The sequence below is a fragment of the Hippopotamus amphibius genome, chromosome 11 (assembly GCF_030028045.1).
Source record: "Hippopotamus amphibius kiboko isolate mHipAmp2 chromosome 11, mHipAmp2.hap2, whole genome shotgun sequence".
Taxonomy (NCBI): domain Eukaryota; kingdom Metazoa; phylum Chordata; class Mammalia; order Artiodactyla; family Hippopotamidae; genus Hippopotamus; species Hippopotamus amphibius.
In genome coordinates this window covers 19,420,278-19,441,703 of record NC_080196.1, presented here as the reverse complement: position 1 = coordinate 19,441,703, position 21,426 = coordinate 19,420,278, and the positions used below count along the sequence as shown (strand labels likewise).

General features: G+C 41.0%; 1 protein-coding gene across 4 annotated transcripts in view; it reads left to right on the top strand.

The window, feature by feature from the left end:
* LOC130831436 (cytidine monophosphate-N-acetylneuraminic acid hydroxylase) overlaps positions 1-21,426 on the top strand; it is a 285,113-nt gene that overhangs the window by 181,149 nt on the left and 82,538 nt on the right. The window contains exon 1 of one of the 4 annotated variants that reach the window (XM_057699578.1): positions 2,241-2,348. The exons of the other annotated variants lie outside the window; for them this stretch is intronic. The gene's annotated coding sequence lies outside the window, so the exon portion shown is untranslated. Of the gene's footprint in view, positions 1-2,240; positions 2,349-21,426 lie in introns of those variants that run through there. 4 annotated transcript variants of the gene reach the window in all.

Here is a 21,426-nt window from a genome sequence, read left to right as displayed (position 1 = left end):
TCTTCTCTTTGTATCTGTTGGGAGAAATATCTGGATGGCCTGGGTACCTATCTCCTTCAGGCTGAGCTGGCCGGAGCCCATCTGCAAAGGGGCAGCAAGGCTTTTGGCTGATGCTAGCATTCTGGGCATACAGAGGCACTTCAAGATTGTTCCAGAGCCTGCCATATGCAGACTTTGATCTTCAGTGTAGACCCAAGCCCTCAATATGCATTCTCCCTACTCTTCTTCCTGGACCTAGAATTCCTGTTATTCATTTCCCATGACCTAGAGAACCTGAGTATTCCATAGGCCAATGTACATTTACAACAATCTAAATGTGTAACGTGACAACACCTTTGGTGTGAGGTCACGTCCTTTCTCTTGTGAATCCAGACTACTGTCAGAGGCTGGCCCTTCTCGGCTACGTGCTGGCCATGGTGGATACAGATTATCTCTGCCTGGCCCAGCCTGTGGGGAAGTGAGAGTTGGGTGATTCCATGTGCTCTATTTCTTTTGTGTAAATTTTCTGTAACAGACCCTGTATCATAACTGTACTGTGTGGGGCTACTGCTGTGTGTCTGTGGCCCTCTAGCCTGTAATGTTTTCCTTTTATACTAATAGAAACTTAATTTAAGTATCACTGGAGTACTCCTTTTTCCAATACTGAAAACAATCATTTATTATGCTTACAGAGCCTGTGGGTCAGGCATTCTCAGTCAGGGCACCGCAGCAGGGACAGCTCGTTTCTGCTACGTGCTGTCTGGAGCCTCAGCTGCAAGATTCAAGGGGCTGGGGATGGAGTCATGGGCAAGCTCACTCCCTCACATGCTGGAGTTGCTGGACACCTACGCACGTGGCCCAGGCTTCTTTATAACTCGAGGGCATCCAAGGACAGGCCTCAAAGAGAGAGGGCCAGGTGGAAGCTGTATGATTTTAGACCCAGCTTCAGAAGCCACGAGGCATCACATCTGTCATATACTCCATTGTTTGGAGCAGTCACAATCTCCCACCCAGATACAAGCGGAGGGAACACAGATCTCGGTGAGAGCAATGTCAGTCACATTGCAGGAATGGCCTCATGAGAAGGTGTTGCCATCTTTGGAAATACAATCAGCTGCCGCTGTCCCTAATTCCTAGCAACTCATTCTTTTAATTTCCGAACTGGAAGATACTTGGTCAAATATTTCCCACCAGAAAAATGTAATGTAAGATTGAAACTGCTGGAATGATAGAGGGATCACACATTTATCTCCCTAAACTAGTCTAGTGTCAGTAACTATGGAATCATATATCCTTCATTTATTGTAGCTGCCCCAGAAGTAAATATCTTAAGAAACATGATTTCCGTTAAATTTATTATGACCTTCAAAATTGCTGACCCTAAATCTGATTATACGTGAAGTTGATATATTCCTCTTAGTGCTTTCTCAGTACTTATGATGGTCACCAAGAAGATGTGTGGCTAGAAATGCCTTTACTGCTTTCTAGGTGATGACCGCTAGATGTCAAATCTGGACAGAAGACGTGGCCATTTAAACAGGATAACCACATTTCTTGCAAGTGGTACTCTTTAAGTATTAGTCAATGTCATATATTCTTCATTGAATTTAGTTCTGGAAGAATGTCTGCATCAGGGTTTTGTTTTGTTTTGTTTTTTTTCCCACAACTTTACATTTAATTTCTGATCCTGGAAATTATATTTACATGTACACAACATCGACCCCCTTTAAACTAAAAATCCTGCCTCTCCATGTTTACATAAGAAATTCAGTTCTATATAGTTTGGAAACTAGAAATGGAACAGGTCTCAGAAGGAAAGAAGATAACACTCAGAGCCACAGTCTTCACAGCATAAGGTGGGAGTGGGGGTGGGGGGGGTAAGTTCTCAGACCTGAGAAATACTGCTCTTATATTCATGTGCTAGAGGGTTCCTGGTCCTGTACATCAGATCAGATGTCAGTTCAAGAAACTCTGGTCTTGAACTTGAACGGAAAGAGAAGAGGAACCCAAAGAGCTAGCTGCAAACTTCTGCTTCTTGGGGCTACCATTCTGCAGCTTAAAAAAAATAAAATTTGTTTCCCACACTTCTGCCTCATAGACAGCAGGGCAGGTCTGTATAATCCGTCTCTTTTAAGGCACTGCCTAGCCCCATTCCCAACACATGCCACGACCTGGTCAACCCTGGATTGACTGCAGCTGTCTGCACAGGGGTGCGTGTAGCTAGTGGAGCTCAGCATGGCGTCGACCTCACAGGACCCGAGTGTCACAACAGAGGAGGAAAACGTGCGTCTGTCCTCATCTGAGCACGTTTCAGTCTTGCATTGCAGGAAGAGGACACCGGTGCTTTATTAAGAGGGGAACTGGATAAGGTAATGTGCTTTATTGATGTTGGCTTGTTTGGAAAATAGGAATGTGAATCCACTTAGCCTTAAGTTTTAACTTTTTCCCCCACAAGTTGGATATTTAAAGTGTGGCTTGAAATGAATGATTACTGATTACGTCAACATTCATATAGTCAAATCTTGCTCTTTTTGTTTAACGTGTAGTATATCTTTTCCTATCCTTTTACTTTCCATCTGCCTGTGCCATACCTGAAGTGAATTTCTTACAGACAGCATATTGCTGGTTCATGGTTTTTCATTCCCTTTGCCAATTTCTGTCTTGTAATTGCTGTATTTAGACTGCTTATATTTTAGGTATTTGTTTGTTTGTTTGTTTGTTTGTTTTGGCCATACCGCCCGTGCAGCATGCGGGATCTTAGTTCTCCCACCAAGATCAAACGCGTGCCCCCCCGCAGTGGAAGTACAGAGTCTCAACCACTGGATGGCCAGGGCTAAAGTACTTGTTGATATGTTAGAGCTTATATCTTGCATTCTATTTTTTTTGTTTGTTTTTTTGTTTCCTCTGTTTCCTCTTTTTGTACTTTCCTTTGGTTGCTTGAAAATGTTTTAAGATTCCATCCTGCCTGGAACCGAGGGCTGTTGAGTAATATTTTTTTTATTGTGGTAAAATATATAAAACATAAAATTCACAATCTTAACCATTTTTAAGTGTACACTCAGTGGCATTAAGTACTTTACAAGATTGTGTAACAATTCCCACTATTGCAGAACATTTTCTTTAGCCTAAACATGTATTCATTCAACAATATCCTTTTCATCATCTCAAACAGAAACTATGTACCCATTAAGAAATAACTCCCTGCCTCCAACCCTTGGTAACTCTGTTCTGCAGTATTTCATCTAAGCCAAATCTTATAATGTGTCATTTTGTGTCTGACTTATTTCACTTAGGTGTCCTTCTTTGTTATTTTTATGTCATTTGGTATATTCATTTATTCATTCAAAAGTATGCACCATGCTGGGTGTTGGGGATACAGCAATGATTAAGGCAAGCGTGACCCCTGCTTTCATTTAGCTTAATGTCTAGGGATGAAGACAGGCATTGAATACGTAATCATAGGTGTGCTGGATAGTAAGAATGAGAAATGCAAATTTCTGCATGCTAGAGGGTCTAATAGGGATTTAACAGAAATTGTGGGTGTCAGAAATTACTAGATGAAGTGGCATTTAAGTTGAAATCTGAGTAGTGAGTTGGATTTCGTCAGGCAAAGATGGGGAGGGAGGACATTCAAACAGAAGGAACAGTCAAAATGAGAAAGTCCATGGAACATTAGAGAAAACTATAAGGTCACACTGGCCAGAGTGGAGAGTGGCAAGAAGAGGGTGGTGAGAGAAAAGGCAGGAGAGGGAGCCACAAGTCTGGCTGGGATGTGTGTTATAAGCCACACTAAGATTTTGGACTTTATCTTCAAGGAAGTTGGAAATCATTGAGAATTTAAGGCAGAAAAGAGACAGGATTAAATCTGACCTTTACACAGCTCATTTGGCTGTAAAGTAGCAAGTGGGTTGGAGGCGGGTTGGCAAGAAAAGAGGCAGAAGTTCAGTTAGGATATTCCTGCTGCAGTTGGGTGAGAATGATTTGGGCTGGGACCAGGGCACTCTATTCACATGGAAGCGACAGGGTTTGGTGTTTTGTAGAAGTTGGCAGAGGAGAGAGGACAGGAATGGTTCTGTGAAGACCAAAAGGAGAGAGTGTTTCAGAAAGAAGGATGCTGTCAACTGGAGCTGAGAGGTCCAGGAAAGGGATGACTGGAAAGTCATTGTTTAGATTTCATGATGGGGAAGATATTGCTGCCTTAGGGAGAACACTTCTGATGGAATGAAGGGGGTAAAATTCATATGGGGTGGCTTGAGGGGTCAATGGAAAGTAAACAGAAAGGAGGAAGAGACAGACAGTGACTGCTTTGGCTGTGAAAGTGAAGAGAAAGATTCACGGCTGCGGGATACTGGTGAGTTAAGAATTATAGGTTTCAAACTAGGAGAGGCTTGCATATATATAAATGTTCAAATGAAGTAGTAGGTACAGGGGGGAGTGGAAGAATTAAGAGAGAAAGGGACAAAGCCAAAGATTCCGGAGACTATGGATTGGAGGAGGAATTCTGGAAGAAAGGTGGAGGAATTGGTCACTTGTCATATTTTGCTGACATTTTCCAACTAGATGTCTGTCTCCTTTACTAATCGGTGAACTTCTGAAAACCAGGTACTGTACCTCCTTTGATTTTATATCTCTAGCACTCAGTGTAAGGCTCACCCCCAAAGGTGCCCTGGGAGTGTTTAGCTGGATAGTGGGTCATTTGAGGTAGGAAGACCACAGACATTTTCCCTTAAGGATATAGACTAAATGCCTTGACACTTAGAGGACTGGGGATCAACTTAATAGTGGGCTTCTGGAATAGATTTTTAAAATGACCAAGAGCTGCGGAATGGCAGAGTTGTCTGGCCGGTTGTAAGGCTAATAATTTGGGTTGATCCCTGATAAGGCCTCAGCTGAAATTAACCAAGTGGAGGTAAAGAGCAACCTATAATGTACAAGTCAAGAATAACTGAAAAATGAACTGCCTCTCTCTTGGCTTTCTCCTTGGTGCAGAAAAAAAGATGAACTATCCAACAACACTCCACAGGAGAAGAAACAATACTCGATCCTTTGGAGTCCCATTTTCACCAGTTAGGATGCAGTTGTCTGCTCAGGCCATGGACAGAACAACAAATAGCTGACCTGTAAAGTTTCCCCATCTAGTTTCTCTTATGTCTTGTACAAATAGAGAAGTTAAACGAATTCAAGTGAAACAATTACATTAGAGTGTTTCTTCTCTACAGGCAGAGGATGCCATTACCGTTGATTAGCCAATGTTATCCCATGTTTATTTATTCTCCTGCAATTTCAAAATCCTTAAAAAATGTTTGCTATTTATGTCAGATTCTCCCAGGAATGAGAAAAGGAGACGGAAGTAGCCTTTCAATGTTTGTAGGAAGGGAAAATGGAAGCCAGATGAAAAGGACATATGGATTTGTTTACAGAAGAAAACTAGTTAATACTCCTAAGAAGGGAATATGCTGAGGCTCTGTTTATTGAACCAATATTTATTAAACACTTACTGTATACCTCCGGCCTAGGCTCTTCTTGCCAGATGTGGGCAATGAAAATAAAATACTGTTTGTCTTTCAGAGCTCATGATCTAGAATGCTCACAGTCTTAGGATGGATTTATAGTCTCCCTAATACTATTCAGGGAGAGGGTTCTCTAGGTTCGAGTGAATGAGGTATACACATAAAGACCCACTTGCAAATGGGCAGAAAGAATGATTCTATTACTCAGTACAGTAGCCTATAAATCCTAGTGCAGGCTTCTTTGATAAAAGCCAGGTTGCAGGGGCTTCCTAGGTGGCGCAGTGGTTAAGAATCCGCCTACCAATGCAGGGGATACGGGTTCGATCCCTGCTCCAGGAAGATCCCACATGCCGCGGAGCAACTAAGCCCGTGTGCCACAACTATTGAGCCTGTGCTTTAGAGCCCGTGAGCCACAACTATTGAGCCCATGTGCTGCAGCTACTGAAGCCCATGCACCTAGAGCCCGTGCTCTGCAACAAGAGAAGCCACGGCAATGAGGAGCCCGCGCACAGCAAAAAAAGACCCAACACAGCCAAAAAAAAAAAAAAAAAAAGCCAGGTTGCAGAACATGGCTGAAGACAGAGGCTTACATGGGGTCCTCAGTCTTCCATCCTGGATTTCTGCTGGGGGAATTGCATGTTCCACTGTGCCTAAGAAGATATGGCTGGGCTTGCAGAGGGGATTCTGAATCCAACCGGTAGCCTAAAAGACAACCCCAGCTCTCGCATCTTCACTGGGCCCACTCCTCAGTGGTCCTGCCTGCTCATGAACTTGACACTGTAAGTGCCAGTGTCTGGTCATTCAGATGAGTCTTTCCCCTTCTCCCATATGCCGTGGAAACACAAGGAGAAGGGAGTACGTGTTTTCCCTATCCTGACATGAGACGGTGTGTTCTTTGAGATTTGCTGGGTTCCCCAGAAAATCCCTGTTTTTACTTGAGGAGGTTTTGCTCTCTGAAAGCAAATGAGTGAGACAGACAGTCTCTGTAATAAGATGAGTGAAGCAAGGGAGCCTGGGAAACAGGGGCATTTAAGGTCAGGCAGAAAAGTAGAAGAAAAACAAAACAGAGCTAGAAATAGACAAAAACAGAGCTATGGAGACCCAGGAGAGATTTTTTTTTTTTTTTTTCAGATTTCTAGAGAGTGGGAAAGCTTTAAGAAGGAGGTAGGCAGCAGAGTACAGGGTGTGGCAATGAGGTCAAGGTAATAATGAAGTAAGACTGACAAATGTTCATTGTGGAGGCTACTGATGGCCTCTGTCCTGGTAGATTGGTGGGAGAAGCCAGATGGTCTGGGGGGAGGAACTAGGGAATTGAGAGGAGGAAGAAGGGTAGCAAGAAACCCTTGCTACCCTTGCCACCCTGGTAGATGGGGGGAAAAAAGAGAGAGAGAGGATAATTGCTGAAAGACATCGTCATCTCAGGGAGGTTTTTATTAGGACGATGATTGGAGGCCTAGAAACAAAGGGTATCGTGTGGGTGAGAGGGGGGAGATTACAAATCTTCCATTAGAGAAGGCTGTAGGGCTTCTTTGGAGGATGGAGTGTTCCGTTGCAGGGGATTTTCACCAAAGAGTCTGAGGCTGCTAAGACTAGGATACTGTGCAACTGATTTTCTGAAGGCACAGTTGAAAAGTGTATATTCTGAGTCCTTGTAAATCTGAAAAGATCTTTATTTTTTAGCTTTGCTTGAATTACAGATAGGCAGGAGAATTCTCTCTCAAAATTGTGTAAATATCTTTCCATGTTGTTCCGTGGCGTTCAGTTTACAAATGAGAGGACAGATGTCAGCAGGTTTCTTTTCCCTTGTCTGGTTCTTGATCTGGGGGAGGTTTTTGTTGGAGGGAGTAGGGTAGGGTAGGGGCATGGTCTGGAAGCTTGTAGGATTTCTTGAAGGATTTTTTTTTTTTTGCCATTTGTAAACTTCATCAGATTATCTATAGGATGCCTTTTCCAGTATTCCTACCCTACAATCATTAGATGCTTTATTAAATATGAAATCAACTTTTTCTTCAGCTCAGAAAAATTTCTATTATTTCCATGATCATTCCTTCTTCATTTATTGTCTTTTCTCCTTCTGGAATTCCTGTTATATAGAAATTAGTTATCATATGTCTTTCTACCTGTTATTTTGGTTTTCATAATTTTCTCTCTCACATGCTTATTCTGTTTCACTCTTTTCTCTGTTGTTGCTTTTGTTATTGTTGTTGTTTTAGGTTACTTAAACTGATTTCCTATGTCACAGATTCTAGATTTGGTTTTTGACATATTATTCTGCTACTTAAGGTTTCTGCTCATTCTGTTTTGTTTGGTCACTCCTCATGGTTTTATTTATTTTTTAACTTTTTGTTCTCTCTCTTTTTTAAATATATTTTTATTGGGGTATAATTGCTTTACAGAGTTGTGTTAGTTTCTGCTGTACAACAAACTGAATCAGCTATATGCATACATATATCCCCATATCACCTCCCTCTTGAACCTCCCTCCCACCCTCCCTATCCCACCTTTCTAGGTTGTCACAACTTTTTGTTCTCTTGTTGCCCCGTTTTCATAGCTCCTGTTTCATTTACACAACATCTTCCTGAAGGTCACCCCGTCCTTTGATAGTTAAATAAAATGTCTAATTCCCAATTCCATACTTGATGAGAAATGCAATACCTTCCCTAGGGTTTTTTCTTTTTAATTCTGAGGGGTTCTGTACTGGTGCCTTCTGGGTTCTGTTTTCTTTGACCAATGATCTCCTGATCTCAATCCTTATAGCCCATCCTGGCCTGAACAGATCTCTCCCTTGTGTTTCCCAAATGACATTCACCTTGTGTAAGGTGAAGTTGTAAGGAAGTGGTGATATCACAGCCCTCCAGAGAGCACATACTGTTCTGAAAAGTCCTTCAACCACCCCATCACCAAAGGGATTTCTTACCCATCATCTTTCTCAGCAGGGCTTCTCTCCTGTCCTGCTGAGAGGCTGTTGGTTCACAAACTGGTCCCACACAAGGAGGGCAGGGAGAGATCAAAGAAAGAGGCAGACAGCCCAGATTGGTAGGTGGCAGGTTTAATAAGCAAGGAAACTTACCTATGAGGCTTGTCTTGCATGACTGCAAGATGAGGAGGTCTCTGAACCCACCCACCAGAAACTAAAAGTGTATATAGAAGCCTTAACTGGGTCCAGTCATGTATCCGGTCCAGATGGTCTCAAGGCTACAACCTTGGAACAGCTCCCACTGTGGGAACGGTGGGCAAACACACATTCCAAGGTCAGGGAAGGAGCAACGAGCTTCCCATTGCTCAGACCCAGCTTGATGGTCAACTGGTGGTCATGTCCACCTGATGACCTCCGCAGCCCTGCCTCTCTTCTTACCTCCCACTTTCAGGTGTCTGTGCTAGATCCAGAACTTCTTTCTCTTGCATTCTAAAGTTTCCTTTGTTTTTCTGTCAATACTCAAATAAGTCAAAAAGGTATTGTCAAACCTGTTCTCTCCTCAAGAGAGTTCAGTGGATTAACTTCAGTTTCCTGGTATTAAAATGATAATTTTTATACCTCGATACAATAATGAAAAAGATGCAAGTCTTTTCTTGTTTCTTTTACTAAACCCATCTTGGGGCGGGGGGAGGGAGATATCTTTACTCTGATTGCTCAGCTTGTCGTTTTTTTCGCGTAGCTAATTTTTCTCAACCCATCACTGATTTCTCTTATTTCTAAACAGGGATCTAGCTTCCTCTTGGCAGTTGGTGTGGGTTTCCTCAGCAATTGTGCATGTCATGGTTCAGGTACTTCTGGTGGTTGCCTGCTTGCTTCCCCTAAATGAGGCTTATATGGAATTTGTTAAACATGTAATAAATATACAACCATATAACCTCCAGCAATAAAACATGGACCCTAGAGGGTGCTGTTCTAACACTAACTAACTTGCTCCTCTCAAGTACAGTATTTGAATCACTCTTAGCCAAGAGAAAATAACAGACTCATTACTGTCTGTCCTCCTTTGTTTACCTGATTTAGATTCATTTCTTGTCGTGCATCTGTTTCTTATATTATACCTTTGGGTGCCAGTCCACTTGGGTTGTCCACATGCTTGCATTAGGGCTGATAAACCAATCACGAAATTTCATAGTTGCTAAGCATGCAACTGGCAATATCCAGTTGACTAATTGCACACTAAAGACTACTGCAAAAATGTCTGATGCAAAAAGCTGTGATAGCACAACAAGAACTCTCTTGCGTTTTCTACTGGGAGTGTAAACTGGTACAGCCTTGCTGAAAAATTGGTTGACGGTGTCTACCAAAGTTTAATGTTTATGTAGTGTATGACCCAGAAATGGCACTCCAGGGATGAGTGCTTATGTCCACCAAAAGTTATGCACAAGAATAATTATAGCATATTTAATCAAATAGCCAAAATGAGGAACAATCCAAATATCTAACAATGGTAGGATAAAGAAAATGTAGTGTATTTACACAATGGAATACTATACAGCAACGAAAAGGAATACACCACTGGTATGTGTAACAATATGGATAAATCCCACAGTCATAACGATAGGAGAAAAAGCCAGATATATGACTATATGATTCCATTTATATAAAAGGCAATAGTAGGCATAACTAACCTGTGGTGATAGAGGTTAGAAGAGTGATTACTGTTTAAGTGGGTATTGACTGGAGTACTAGAGTACTAGAATTCAGTGCAGTTTGCTAGAGTACTATAATGTTTCACGTTGATGTGGAGGTAGTTACATGCATATGTGCTTATGTACATTCGAGGTTAGTGCACCTTACTTTAAGTTATACCTCAATTAAAAAAATATCATATGCTGTCTTCTAGAATAAGAGAAGGAAGAATTTGTGAGACCTTCTTGATCTGGGAAAGAAAAGAATACTTTCAGGGTGAGGTGTTAACTAGAAGATTTACCTTATATAGAAGCCCTTTCTTCCTTTATCCTATTAAGAGATTTCTCCAACTAGAACAGGTATGGTTAAAACTGGCCTCTTGTTACTTTACTGGGAATTTGCCACTGAGTTTGCTTATATATCACTGTAAGTACTGTGGTGAATATAAGTCCTAAGTCACATTCCCCTCACTCCAGAAGCTTACAATCTGATAGCCAAGACCAACACAAAATATTTATAGAACTCAGCATTACTTTTTTTCTAAAGTGCAAATTGTGAGGTGCAGAATTCTCTAGGAATTCAGAAGAAAGAAAAAAATCCGTGAGAAATGGAGTAGGTGATTTTCATGAAGGAAGAAGGACTCGATGTGAGTTTTTAAAACTAGGTGGGCAAGGGGGGCTTCCCTGGTGACACAATGGTTAAGAATCTGCCTGCCAGTGCAGGGGACATGGGTTCAATCCCTGGTTTGGGAAGATCCCACATGCCTCGGAGCAACTAAAGCCGATGTGCCACAACTACTGAGCCTGCGCTCTAGAGCCCACAAGCCAGAACTATTGAGCCCACGTGCCACAACTATTGAAGCCCGTGCGTATAGAGCCTGAGCTCCACAACAAGAGAGCCACAACAATGAGAAGCCCATGCACCGCAACGAAGAGTAGCCCCTGCTCACCACAACCAGAGAAAGCCCGCGTGCCGCAGCAAAGACCCAACTCAGCCAAAAATAAAATAAAGAAATAAATGCATTAATTTAAAATGAAACAAACAAAAACCCCACAAAAAACCCCCAAAACAAACAAACAGAATCTAGGTGGGCAGGGACTTCACTGGCTGTCCAGTGGTTAAGACTTCGCCTTCCAACGCAGAGGGTTTGAGTTCAATCCCTGATTGGGGAGCCAGGATCCCACATGCCTCACAGCCAAAAAAACAAAAACATAAAACAAAGGCAATATTGTAAAAAAAAAAAAAAAGCAATATTGTAACAAATTCAGTAAAACTTTAAAAATGGTCCACATCCAAAAAATCTTAAAAAAAAAAAACAAACCAAAACTAGATGGTCAGACAAAATGTCAGAGAGTCCTTCACTTTACTGTACTTGTTTAAAGAACCATAGAAAACCTGGTTGCTAGAGCTGGAATAGTGACCAGGCAAAAGACAGGCTATTTGTCAAATAGGGGGCAATAAACCAGGAAGAAGATCACAGACTTCTCAGGAAATCTGGGTTTGGACCCTTGGTGGGAAGACAGAAATACAGAGGAGTGTAGGTATCAGGAATAAACTGAGGCCAGAACTAAACTCCACACCCCAATGGGAAATATTCTACAGAGATGCTTTCTTTTTCTAATAAAGCAATTATTCTCATGGCATTAAAAAAACACTTTGTGTATATGTGACAGGCTGAATCACTTTCAGAAGAGTTCAGAAAATTTGGAGATGGATATTAATTCTTCCTTAATGAGTTTTTCTCTTTCACCCCACTGAGGGGTCTGCAAAACACTCCCCCGCTCCAACACATACACTTCATATTCTGGTGTTGGGCGGGAATTAGGAGTTATCTAAAGCTGCTAGGCTACAGTGGGTGGAGCTGGAACCGTAACAGAAAGGTTGGCAGATATACGACACTGAAATTCACCTCAGTGTTCATACTACCAGAAGTCGGACTCACCTGCTGTGCTCTCATAATTGCTTTTGAAAGAGTTTTCTGGCTTCGAAGAAATCAACTCAGGTCTGTTACCAAGCAAACTGAAATTTCCAAGCGGCAGCCATTCTAGAAATTCTAAACATCATTTAAAAGAAAATCTCAATCTCACTCTGTTTCTGCTTTCTCTAAAGAGCTGTTTTTGTGCTGTTCGGCCCCTTGCTACCTGCAGTGCAACAAAGGTACAGTTTAAAATTGTTTTCCTACTGAATTTAGGATTGATATTTTTGGTAGTTTGTCTTCATTCCTTCTGGTGAAAAGGCACCAGAACTGAGAGCTCTTGGGGGGGGGGGGCGGGGGGTAGTTCATGATGTTAAGACAATTTTTGTGGATATAGTGTGCACCGTCTCAGGAACATCTGATTTACACCTCACCCAGTTATTTGGGTATCGAGCTTGCCTCCCCCATGCGGTGCTTGCCCTGGATAGTCTATCTGCCAGAGCCCCCTCTCTCCAAGCCCTGTCCACTGGTGACCTTCTTTTCTGTAGAACTTCCCTTATTTTTCCTCTGGCTGCCAGTGGATGTTGTCTTTGGAACTTTCCTTCTGCCAATACATTATCTATTGCTTTGCTTGGTCCTCAGAAAGCTTTAGGACCAAAAGAGATACTAAAGATTCAGGCTGAAAGAGTCTGGAGGACTCAGGGTTTGGAGTTGAGAGGTGCTCTGGACTAAGATGTACCCTGAATTCATGGCTCAAAACTGCAGTCCATCTTACAGGTCCTCACGGTAAAATGCTGACTACTTCCAGGCATGAGTAAGATTTTGTGGGCTGGATTAGAACATAATTGCCATTTACAACTTGTTTCTTTGGGGAAATATTAACTGCAATACAAATAAACTTTAAGATCACCACCTAGTCATAATGGGGACACTGTCCGTAGGACAGTTAGTTTTTTTTTCTTTCAATAAATTCATTTATTTACTTATTTTATTTATTTATTGGCTGTGTTGGGTCTTTGCCACTGTACACCGGCTTTCTCTAGTTGCTGTGGGCGGGGGCTACTCTTCATTGTGGTGCGCAGGCTCCTCACTGTAGTGGCTTCTCCCATTTTAGAGCATGGGCCCTAGGTGTGTGGGCTTCAATAGTTGTGGCACACGGGCTCAATAGTTGTGGTTCATGGGCTCCAGAGCACAGGCTCAATAGCCATGGCACATGGGCTTAGTTGCTCCGTGGCATGTAGAATCTTCCCAGGGCAGGGCTCAAACCCATGTCCCCTGCATTGGCAGGTGGATTCTTTACCACTGCGCCACCAGGGAAGTCTGGATAGTTAGTTTTTTAAATGTGAATGTCATATTTGGATACGTGCTAGTTTTTAGGAAAATGTGAACCTATTCTAAAGACACTCTGGGCATGATGGCATGTGTAAATTCCAGGTTCATAAAAAAGGTTTTGTAGGAATCATTGTGGGCCAGTTATTGCACTGTTCATTTATTCTTTCCACAAATATTTATTGGAATCCTCCTGTGTGCTAGGCTCTAGGGATACAATGCAAACTCACACAGGCATGGTTCCTTCCTTTGTGTGTCTGTCAGTTATCTTTAGGGGACACAGGTATTAATTAATCTCATAATTAAACATGAAATTAAAAGTTTGACGTCACATGAAAGAAAGGTATATAGTGCTGTGTTTGTGATAGTAGGATTTAACCTTCTCTGAGGAGTCAGGGCAAACTTCCCAGTGGAGATGATGATTGAACTGAGATCAAAAGGATAATGAGAGTTAAATCTTTGAAGAAAGCATCAGGAAGTATATGCTGGGCATAGGGCTGTGCTTTGAGGAAATGAAAGGTGGCCAGCTGTCATAGAAGAAATAACGTAGTTCAAAAAGAGCTGGAGGAAGTGATTAGGGGTCCCTATGTGTCATCTCTTAGGCCGTATTAGGAATTTTGTTCTTTCTCGTAGGAGCAATGGAGCATATGATGCATTTTTAAGAGGTGGGAAAAGGATTGGCAGGATGAGGTTATTTTGAAATTTCCATTTTAAATATGTTATGCTTGCCATAGTGGAAAAAACAGAGAGTGAATGCAGGGTGACCAGTTAGGGGGCCATGGCAGTGTTCCAGAAGGGAGATGCTGGTAGCTTGGATCAGGGTTGTGAAAGGGGATGGTTATGAGATAGACTTAAAAGGTGAAATTGACAGACTTGAATTGAATATGGGATAGTGAGAGAAAAGGGAGGTGTCAAAGATAACAGGGGTGTCACGGTGGACCTTTGAAGGTTTGGGGATGGGTGAGATGTGCTGAATTGGATTTTGGATGCGCTAAGTTTCAGGTGTCTTTAGGACATCCTACTGGATATGTACAAAAGGCAGTTAGCTCTACACATGTGGCTTCTTGGCTCACATCTGCTCATATGAGAGTCATTGTGTTCTGCAGCCGTGGATATGAAGGATTCCCTCAGGGGAAAACGTCAAATGTTGAGGGTGTAGAACTGAGCCTTAGAGGAAGGATGAGTCTACGATGGAAACAGAAGAATGACCAGAAATGTAGGATGAAAACTAATAAGCTATTAGGTGTGTAGAAACTGGCACCACAAAAAATATGTCTCACTGTAAAGGAGAGGAGAAAAAGAACTAGCTGGAGAGTATGTGAAGCTGAGCTGTAATTTCTTTTAATGGGAAAGATTTGGATAGTTTAAAAGGCAATTTAATGCTGTGGGATTCCATTTATGTATCATTTGTGAAATGACCATGTTATAAGTGTAGATAACAAATCAGTGGCTGACAGAGGATAGGCGATAACAGGGGTGTGAATGTAAAGGGCAGTCCTTAGGAATTATGTCCAGCAAGTTCCTTGGTCTTGGTGGAAGACTTAGATGTCTTGATTTTAGTGGTAGCTATGCAAATCTATAAATGGAATAAAATTTCATAGAACTATCTATGCACACACATACATGTAAATAGGTGCACATACAAACTGGTGACATAAGAATGTTTGTACTCTAGTTAACAGTGTCATACCACTATCAGCTTCCTGGTTTGGTATCGTAATAGAGTAATAAACTGATGTAAAATGTCCGTATTCGGGGAAGCTAGCTGATGGGTATAGAGGACTCAACTATTATTACAAATTCCCGTGAGTCTATTTTATTTTTATTGTAAACTTTATTTCAAAATAAAAAGTTGTAAACAAGTCATTGAAAGAGAAAGATATGAAATATACAGTGACAATTGTGGAATAACATCTTTTTCTGTTTTTCTTTAGTACTTTGTCCTTCAGGTGCAACCTAATTATTACCATTATCGTTATTACTCATGCATAATGTACAGGAAGCACTTCTCATTAATGTAGAACTCAAAAGTCCCAAGGTCTTGCCACCAGAAGACACTCCCCAGAGGCAATTAGGTGGTCTTAAAGGGCCAAACATGTTCATGGTAGAACCTTACACGTTGATTATAGCTGGTGGCAGGAGTGGGCTGCTCCCTCCTGGGAGGGCAGACTTTACTCTTCCACATCCATGGATTCAACCAACTGGGATCAAACATATTTGAAAAACAAATTCCAGAAAGTTGTAAAAAAGCAAAACTTGAATCTGCTGCCTCCTACCCTACCCCGGCAACTATTTACATAACATCTACATTTTATCAGGTATTATAAATAATCTATAAACCAAGGTGGTTTAAAATTTCTCTGCATCCTCACCAACACTTGTAGTACCTGTATTTGTTATTATAGCCATCCAAATGGATGTGAAGTGTTAGCTCACTGTAGTTTTTTTTTTTTTTTGGGGGGGTACACCAAGTTCAATCATCTGTTTTTATACACATATCCCCATATTCCCTCCCTCCCTCAACTCCCCCCCCATCCCCCCTCGAGTCACCCCCACCCTCCCCGTCCCAGTCCTCTAAGGCATCTTCCATCCTCGAGTTGGACTCCCTTTGTTATACAACAACTTCCCACTGGCTATCTATTGAAACAGTTGGTACTATATATACGTCTGTGCTACTCTCTCGCTTCGTCTCAGCTTCCCCTTCACCCCCCGCCCCCCCCAAACCTCGAGTTCTCCAGTCCATTCTCTGCATCTGCGTCCTTGTTCTTGTCACTGAGTTCATCAGTACCATTTTTAGATTCCGTATATGTGAGTTAGCATACAATATTTGTCTTTCTCTTTCTCACTTACTTCACTCTGTATGACAGACTGTAGGTCTATCCACCTCATTACATATAGCTCCATCTCATCCCTTTTTATAGCTGAGTAATTTTCCATTGTATATATATGCCACATCTTCTTTATCCATTCATTTGTTGATGGGCATTTCGGTTGCTTCCATGTCCTGGCTATTGCAAATAGTGCTGCAATAAACATTATGGTACATGTTTCTTTTGGGATTATGGTTTTCTTTGGGTATATGCCCAGAAGTGGGATTACTGAATCATATGGTAGTTCTATTTGTAGTTTTTTAAGGAACCTCCAAATTGTTTTCCATAGTGGCTGTACCAACTTACATTCCCACCAACAAGCTCACTGTAGTTTTGATTTGTGTTTCCCTCTTGACGAATGATGTGAAGCTTCTATTCCTGCCTGTTACTGACCATCCATACATCTTCTTTGGAGAAATGTCTATTCAAATCCTTTGACCATTCCTAATTGGGCTATTTGTTTTGTTATCGAGGTTTTTAAAATTAATTAATTAATTAATTGGCTGCGTTGGGTCTTCGTTGTTGCACACAGGCTTTCTCTAGGTTGTTTTATATGTTTGTAATAGTTAAATTCTCTTGTAAGTCTGTATTCTTTCTTGAGGTTCTCAAATCTCCTAAATGATTTATTTTCTTGCTCTTACTTTCTCAGAGCCTTAAAAAAAACCTTCTAGATTTGAATAAGTGTAGATGTTACTACATTTATATATTTTACCTGTAATAACTTCAGTATATTTTCTGACTAATGGATAAAAATCTTCTTTTATTTGCCTGCATCTTTTTATCCCAGTCTTCAAAATGCTGCCCTCTCTTCTCTAATATTTTGAAGTTTGATGAATAAACCTATACTCCACTTATGCTTCCCCTCTCCCCTAAATCTTCATCTCTCCAGAATGAGTTCTAAATTTTAGGCTCTAACTAGAAAGCCCTTCCATCTACTTTATAACTTCAATCTCATTTCTCAGGACCTCTCCCAACTCTGATATGTCTTCCTTATGGTGCAGGGAACCAAAAATGCACAGCACCTCCAGCTGTGGACAATGAGTGGTTTTGAATAAACAAATTTCCTTTCGTTTCCAATGTCCTTTCTGGTAATACCCAGTGTTTAATAGCCTTCTGTAATGAAACATGCAATGTTGTGTCTTAATGGAATAGTCTAGGTGGATGCCTTTTTATTGAACAGTTTAGCTGAGAACCCATTATTCTAAAAGTATTGCCGGAGCCTGCCGGCAAAATCGATCAGGTCCTTAGGCAAACACGACGCGGCTGAGAAAGACAGACAGACAGACACACAAAAGATGGGGTCGAGAGGGTCAGAAGCTCATAGGCAACTGACAAACTTCTTTATTTTACAGTGGCTTTTTATACAGATTAAAGCAGAGGAGTCATTGACAGCAAGGCTAAAAGAAAAATAATTCTTTCTTTAGGTAACAATGTGTTTTTCCCATAACCATCTACCGTAGCAAGCACAAGACCTCCTGTTGATTGTTTCTAGATGTACTAGCGAGATCACAGACCTGTGGGCACACATAGTGCAGCCCAGGGGATCACATGCCTTTTTCCATAGCACACAATCAAAGGTCAGGGGTGACGGGACAGAGAGCTATGCTTGCCTAAGCAAGCCCTTAAAGTAAGGCAGCTCCCAGGGCTATGTCCTGGAGACCAAGGCCCCTTTTCGGGGGCAACTACGGAAGCCAGGACCCCTGTTCAGGGCAGCTCCCCGCAAAGTATAACCGGAATTACTTTTCCCAAATGTTTCTTCATATTTGCCTGTTGTTTTTTTGTCATAATTTTGCCTATTCATACAGCCTCATGAGAACGTGTCTCTCAATTTCTCATTTTGATTTCTGGAACAGCTTGAAGGCCATTTGCAATCTTGAAGGTTTCACGTTGTTAGTTCAACTAATATTTATTAAGTACCTAGTGGAAAATGCAGTGATGAAAGATTCCTGTATGAAGCTTGCAGCCTAATGTTCTTCTGCTAGATCATTGGTTACCAAAGTGTTTTGAGTATAGACCTCCATTTTAAATTAATTTTTGTTGGCCTTCATTCAGTAGTGGTGCTTTTAATGTCTGGTCATTTGGAACAATATATAGATTGGGAACTACCATTCTAGGTAATTTATGAAAGCATTAAGCTCCAGTCCAGAACTGGTCAATAGGTTAAAAACTCCACTGTTTCATGGTTCTCCATAAATGACAATCACGTACACATACACACCCACACACACCCCCCCCACACACACCGTAACATTCACCCAATGGACCCTGTGGAATTCAGGGGTTTTTTTGGTTTGTTTTTGGTGGAATTTGGGCATTTAAAGTCTATAGAAATTTTGTCTACTAGTTTTGCCATAATCATATTGTTTTTACCCATTCAAAGAATTCTAGTAGGCTAATGAGGCCCTTTCAAAATTAAGATATTCCCTCCACTTCACCCAGTTGATATGTTTGCTTAAGCATTTGGAAAATTTCCTAGTCTACTAGTAAATCCTGTAATAAAAAATAAGAATTTATGTATATGTAGTTAATTAATTGATTTTTTTAGGTTTCCAGATCTTCCTTGAGTAGAAACTTATCCTTGAGAGAGGACATAGTGTCAATCTGCCAGTCCTGGAGTTGTTATTTACCCCCAAGTGGATTGTATCTATTGTAGCATGGTTCCACCATCTCAGTTTTGAGTGAAATTTGCTTTCAGCCTAGACCCCAGAGAACCAAGGAGCCTGCCTTGCCTGTTGACTAGGCCACTTTAGATCACTGAGTGAGCTCATCATGCCTGGGTCCAGCTTGTTCAAATACTTCAGGGAGAGCCCTGTTGAGTGCTCTGCAGGGTGGGCCATGGTCCCTGATGGTACTTATGGACATGGGGCGGAGGCCATCACCAGGCTCTGAGCCCTGAGTACTGCACCCAGGCAAGGTAGGCAGCTGTCTGGTTTGCTCTTCCTAGCTTTGGCATATCACTTGCAACAGGTTGCAGAGATTGGTGTATGCTGAAGCTTTTAATCTTGACTATACCTTTTATTTTAATTGTTACTTCATTGATTTTCTAGCTGGCAGTCCCCTGCTGAGACATGCCAGATGTGCTTTAAGAATTTTATAATAGACAAGAGGGCAGATAGCAGTATCAAGCAGTTTCAGCAGTATTTCGTCTTGTGGAACTGAAAACCACAGCCACAGAAAGATAGAGAAAATGAAAAAGCAGAGGACTTTGTACCAGATGAAGGGACAGGATAAAATCCCAGAAAAACAATTAAATGAAGAGGAGATAGGCACCCTTCCAGAAAAAGAATTCAGAATAATGATGGTGAAGATGATCCAGGACTGAAAAAAGACTGGATGCAAAGATCGAAAAGTTTACCAAAGTCCTAGAAGAATTAAAGAGCAAACAAACAGAGATATGCACCACAATAACTGAAATGAAAAATACACTAGAAGGAACCAATAGCAGATTAACTGAGGCAGAAGGGTGAATAAGTGACCTGGAAGACAGAATGGTGATAATCACTGATGTGGAAAAGAATAAAGAAAAAAGAATGAAAAGAACTGAAGACAGCCTAAGAGACCTCTGAGACAATGTTAAACACACAAACATTCACATTATAGGGGTCCCAGAAGGAGAAGAGAGAGAGAAAGGACCCGAGAAAATATTGGAAGAGATTATAGTTGACAACTTCCCTAACATGGGAAAGGAAATAACTACCCAAGTCCAGCAAGCACAGAGTCCCAGGCAGGATAAACTCAAGGAGGAACACACCAAGACATATAGTAGTCAAACTGACAAAAATTAAAGACAGAGAAAAGTTATTAAAAGCAACAAGGGAAAAACGACAAATAACATACAATGGAACTCCCATAAGGGTAACAGCTGATTTCTCAGCAGAAACTCTGCAAGCCAGAAGGGAGTGGCATGATATATTTAAGGTGATGAAAGGGAAGAACCTACAGCCAAGAATACTCTACCCAGCAAGGCTCTCATTCAGATTTGATGGAGAAATCAAAAGCTTTACAGACAAGCAACAGCTAAGAGAATTCAGCACCACCAAACCAGCCCTACAACAAATGCTAAAGGAACTCCTCTAAGCAGGAAACATAAGAGAAGAAAAGGACCTACAAAAACAAACCCAAAACAATTAAGAAAATGGTAATAGGAACATACATATCGATAATGACCTTGAATGTAAATGGACTAAATGCCCCAACCAAAAGACACAGACTGGCTGAATGGATACAAAAACAAGACCCATATATATGCTATCTCCAAGAGACCCACTTCAGGCCTAGGGACACATACAGACTGAAAGTGAGGGGATGGAAAAAGATATTCCATGCAAATGGAAATCAAAAGAAAGCTGGATATCAATACTCATATCAGATAAAATAGAATTTAAAATAAAAAATTACAAGAGACAAGAAAGGACATTACATAAAGATCAAGGGATCAATCCAAGAAGAAGAGATAACAATTATAAATATATATGCACCCAATTTAGGAGCACCTCAATACATAAGGCAAATGCTAACAACTATGAAAGAAGAAATCGACAGTAACACAATAGTGGGGAACTTTAATGCCCTACCTACACCAATGGACAGATCATCCACACAGAAAATTAAGAAGGAAACACAAGCTTTAAATGACACAATAAATCAGCTTGATTTCATAGATATCTATAGGACATTACATCCAAAAATAGCAGATTACACATTCTTCTCAAGTGCACATGGAACATTCTCCAGGATAGATCACACTTTGGGTCATAAACCAAGTGTTGGTAAATTCAAGAAAATTGAAATCATATCAAGCATCTTTTCTGACCACAACGCTATGAGATTAGAAATCAATTACTGGAAAAAAACTGTAAAAAACACAAACACACGGAGGCTAAACAATATGCTACTAAATAACCAAGAGATCACTGAAGAAATCAAAGAGGAAATCAAAAAATACCTAGAGACAAATGACAATGAAAACACAACGATCCAAAACCTATGGGATGCAGCAAAGGCAGTTCTAAGAGGGAAGTTTATAACGATACAATCCTACCTCAAGAAAAGGGAAAAATCCCAAATAAACAATCTAACCTTACACCTAAAGAAACTAGAGAAAGAAGAGCCAACAAACCCCAAAGTGAGTAGACGGAGAGAAATCATAAAGATCAGAGCAGAAATAATTGAAATAGAAACAAAGAAAACAATGGCAAAAATCAATAAGACTAAAAG